The sequence below is a fragment of the Callionymus lyra genome, chromosome 13, assembly GCF_982586985.1.
Source record: "Callionymus lyra chromosome 13, fCalLyr1.hap1.1, whole genome shotgun sequence".
Classification (NCBI taxonomy): domain Eukaryota; kingdom Metazoa; phylum Chordata; class Actinopteri; order Syngnathiformes; family Callionymidae; genus Callionymus; species Callionymus lyra.
The window spans coordinates 14,102,217-14,107,578 of NC_141830.1; positions in this window are offsets into that span (position 1 = coordinate 14,102,217).

Here is a 5,362-nt window from a genome sequence, read left to right on the forward strand (position 1 = left end):
CCGCGTTTTGTTTTGGAACGTCCCGCGTTGTTCCTATCTCGATTTCTATTGGTTTAAGACTTTTCAGCTGATTAATCTGATTGGCTACTGGTCAGGCCGTTAAATCCGCTGTAATTCGAAATTGTTGTCATTTGTTTAGACACATTCTATCTGTCTTTGTTTGTTTCTGTCATCGTGTCCCTGTTTTTCTTTTTTAGGTAAACACTATTTTATCTTAGAACTACTATTTTAATCATCCATTCTTTTTGCCATGTTTGCTGAATCCATGAATGGTACTAGTTGTCTTCATTGGACACCATTGAATCCAACACTACTAGTTAGTCAAAGATAAATGAATACAATTCATTATATTCTTTTGTAAGATTAGTTTGGATATGCAAACAGACCAGATCTGTGGGTTTACAATCAGTATATAAAATGGAGGCATTTGCGTCACTGTGCTCTCGAAACATTTTGAGAACAAACAAGAGACTCCACACAGCATGTGTGTACATCTGTGTGTGCGCACGCTTACGTGAACCATTGCTTTTATCAGTGACGCCAATCACGAATAGTCCTCATTACTGGAACAAGATGGAGTCAGTCACACTTGACTTGTTTTTATCTTGAAGCAAATGCCCCTCTGTTCTATCATCATATCTCATTTGCTCTGACAGAATCCTGGATGTGGTTATCGAGTCCCGACTGAAGAAGGATAATATATTAGTATTTTGGGGGAGAAACACAATGGAAGCAGAATTCAATTTTCCAGTGAATCTAATAAGGCATTCCTGGCATATGTTAAAGAAAAAAAAACATTGGTAAGTCATATAGGAATTATAGTTTAATCACCATTGTTTTCACAGTAATTGTCTTCGGAAAGAGCTTCGTCTGCTAATTATAGTCTCTCCTAATAGAAGGGGGGCAACAGTAATTATTTTTTTGATTGAGGTCAAAACCCATGCATTTAATCCTGAAAGGTTTATAGTGAGCCTCAGAACACAGTGAGCATAAATGTAAATATTGTCGCTGCAACCAGGAATAAGCTCCTCCGTGTCATTAAGTAAAAATGTGACGTTAAAAAAACCAAGTCGAGGTGGAGGAGTCTGACTCACTGAGGCAACCCCTGGTGGGAATGAAGAAGTGTGACGCCAACGGCCATCTTGCTAACATGCTTCAGCCATTTAGATCTTGTTTTATTTGAGGGGGGTAAGATTATCATTTTCACTTGGCTGCTGTCTCTCTCTTACTAAACTTAATCAAAACTGGATGAACCTACTTCAGTGAAAAAATAAAAATATGTTATGGTGACAAATGTGTTGTTCAGGCTTTTCCTTGGATTTTCTGGAACTCCTGTGTTGTTCTCAGTATTATCTTGACCTTTAAAGTATATACTTTATTGAATATTGTTTTAATTGTTTAAGCGCTTTGTGACCCTGGTCTGGAAAAGCGCTATATAAATACAAATTACTTACTTACTTTTTTTGTTTTTTTTGTTCAGAGCTAATGGGGTTTGATGATACAGCTGATGGGGTTTTGTGACACTTTTTATCAACTGTCACTAGATGACCATCTCTGGGATATAATCTGTTGAAAGCTTCTCTGTTTGCAGCATAACACCAGAAGCTAATAGACGAGTAAATCTGTAGTGCATGAGATCTTTTCCATTGTTCACTTATTTTCAACTTAATAAATTATTTTCCACGTAATTAAAAAAAGCCCCTGGCCTATCCAAATGCGAACATTATCTAGCAGAGCAACCCTGGCTTTCTGGGAGTTGGACCCAATCCTATCTGTCTTGCAGGAAAGGATTAAAGGTTTAATTAAAGCTTCTGTATAAGTCAAAACTTCATTTTTGACTAGAGGAGAAACAAAGTCTCATTTTTCCAGCAGAAATATGTTGTAGGACGGGGGGTGCAATGGGATCAACTAGTACAAACAAATAAAACACTTCAGGGTTTTACTTCTCCAATTGCTTACTCCCTAAAATGTAAACTTCTTTGGCTGTTTGCTGGTTGACACAGCACATTTTGGAGCAGTGGTGTGATCACTCTTAGGGAAATATACGATTGGAACTTTACCCACAAATTTCCAAGATGTAAACCGCCGCAGAGACTCGTCTGTGTTTCGGATGAATGGTTTTCACTGGGTAACAGGGCATTAAATAACTCAGCTGTGTAAAATTGAGGAGACAAGAGCTCAGAATAAAGAGCAGATACAGGTAAAAATGATTTGTATGTTTGTCGCTGATACTGTTGCTATGAAGTAGATAGTAATAATGATACAGCCCTTATGTAAATTACCTGATGAATGAAGTAATAAATGAGTATAAAAAGCATTTTATCTTTAAATCAGTGGTGAGAGAGGGAAAAAACAGCATTTTACTCCCAACAATGTTCCCCCTTCCTTGCTATCTATCCAGAGTTCCACCTTTTTTATCAGCAATAAAATCATAATGAGGTAAAGAACTAATGCAGGTCTCCGACAAACCATTAATATTTTTTTAACCAATATTGTTGTCATGTATGGATATCATTTGATACCTGTTTTAACATTTGAAATACTGTCAATAAGCTCAATGTGACAGCCTGACAAAACCAAATGAATTAGTCCGTTCCCATGATCAATTTTTCCTGAGAACAAGAAGGTTGCGGGTTCAATTCCTTTGCCGAATTTGTATTTTGTTTCTGTGAATTCATGGATTTACTCTGGGAACTCCAGCTTCCTCCCGCAAACCAAAAACGTAAAGATTTATTGAGACCTGTTATTTGTCTGTAGGTGTGTGTGAATGGTTATGTGTATGCATGTGTCCTGTTCACCTGCATCTTGCCCCAAGTAGCTGGGACAGGCTCCTTTTTCCCTGTACCCCTCATTACTGTCACCTACTGGCAAAGAAGTTTATCATGGTTTAAGTAAACGAGTTAAAAGAATCACAAATATTTGATAAAATGCTGAAGAGACAGGTACTTAGGATGCAAGGGATCATTAGATACTAATATCTCGAGATATTGATAACAATCTTATAAGATTTACAAAATTCCCTAACCTTTGGGGCTCAGTAAGTTGGTACAAAATACTTTTTTTTTTAACCATTTATCGCTTCTTATGACAAATACTGCTATGATTTAATTCGATTAATCGAGATTAATCAATCAAAGAGTCTATAAATAATAAAAATAAATATTTGAAGAGTCCAATCCTATTAGTTTTGTAAATCATGATTTAATAATGACGCTATTTATAAAACGTTTGTTTATCATCGTCTTTTCATTTAGACTCAGGTTGTGTAGTTAGCACAACAACAGTGATCAGTGATGTAATGCAAAGACTACATCAAAGCACCTGCCAGCCACTCCATTTTTACAGCTTTGTGTCTTTTGTCAGCGCTGACACCACATCTACACAACAATCAAAGGAGACTGAAAAAAAAGGCCTTAATGTGACGTATTCCAAGTGGAGCTTGACTTTTCCCCTCGTCAAGGTAATCACGGGCTCTTGGTCGGCGGAGGAGGTGTTTATGTACACCGGACAGGCGGTGGATAAGAGCGATATCAATGACGGACAGGCACTGCAGCAGCCGCTTGTTCTTCTGGGCTCCTTATCTCTGGCCCAGCGAGCGCTCTGTCCACGTCCCCGATTCATCCGTCACTATCAGAGCCCGCACAGGTCCAGGGGCCGCATTCACACTCCAGTCGGAGACTGCGGAGTACGTCAGCAGAAAAAAAAGAGAGTTTCACTCCAGGAGTGAGTGAAAAGTTGCTTTGTTGTGGCGACTCCTTTTTTTTAAGGAAAGATAAATGACCAGCCAAATAATAACAAATTCTTCTTCAAACTGGATCAGTTTGACCCACATTTTATTTTTTTGTGTTGAGGACATTGTTTTTGAACCAATATTTCTATTTAGCTAGCTTTAGCTTGTTTGTTTTATTTATTTGCATTACTTTAAGACCCATGTCAAACTGAAGACCGATGGCCAGTCAGATCATTTTAGGTTAGGTTAGGTTAGGTTAGGTAGAACTTTATTGATCCCTCAGGTGGTCTCCTTCAGGAAATTGTTTTTTTCCAATTAGCCACAGCAATACAGCAATTATTCATAAAAATAAATAAAAATAGAAATAAAATAAGAACAAGAACAAAGAGAAATAAAGAGAAAGAACAAGATGATACAATCTAAGTCTAAAGATAAAGATAAAGAACATAGATCAAAGAAAAATAACAAAGGATACAAAGACTAACATAGAACAGAACATCACGATACTTTCACTCCACTCCTGCCCCCAAACTCAGAATTGTACAATTTAATAGCATGAGGAATGAATGAGTCCCTGAGTCTATTTGTTTTGCATCTGGCAAGGAGCATTCGTGCTCCATCTGCTTCTATTTATGCGTCCCACAAGCAATTGCGATAAAGGTAGTTGTGTTAAATATGATCAAAACTAGATTATGTGTGTTCTAATAGTGAAAGCTAATGGCCATGTTTCTGGAGGATGTTCTCTAGAAGTTTAATCTCTTAAATGTATCCCCGGAGACTTTGAAACGGCAAAAACATGGAGATGAAAATTTTGATGTTTGAGAAAAGAACATCTTCATAAAACTGATTTGTAGTCAGCGTTGAGGGAAGACAATTTACATGACAAAAACCAAAGTGTTGCAAGGCACCATTTTGAATTTTCTTCTGATAAAACTCCACATTGATCTCTTTCTTCATTTCATTTGTTTGCGTCACACAGTCACACATATGCTAGATCCGTGTGTAGTTTTATATTTGCCTTTTTGTCTTATGTCTTCACTTACAACAGATCCTGATTCTCCTGCAGGGATAATTAGTCCCGGAGGCTCCCGACCGAATCCCTGTCGTCATAAAAGTCTGGAAATGCAGTTTGTATTTTTGCACATTTCTCTCACAACCTTAGAAAAGTCTAGAAACCCTTCTTTATTTAATGTTTCTGGTCTTCACTCCCGATCACAGATCATTCTGATATTTGGACATGAGAGACAAACCCTTTCAGGCCTCAGGACAAGGCTTCAGTTTGTGACTCACGGAGCTACATTTGAAGGCTTTGAGTTGACAGTGATTCCCCATATTTATTCTACCTTTAAAACATTCTTTCTTTTTTGGTTTTGCTCCTTCCATCTTCTAAATTTTCCATCATATGACCAATGTTTTTTGACCTTTCAACAATTTTGTAAGGACATCATCGCGGGTTGCTTTTCATTGGTCGGCCGCATCGGTGGCGTAGGTGATGTCTGCTACGTCATCATGTCTCAAACCCGGGGTTGTGCGTAATAGAATGGGGGGAAATCCACCCCTTTTTCTCAGCGGTGATGTGAATGATGACTTACAGGGGAAGGGAGGGAGAGGAGGGGGACCGAAGCCAGGAGG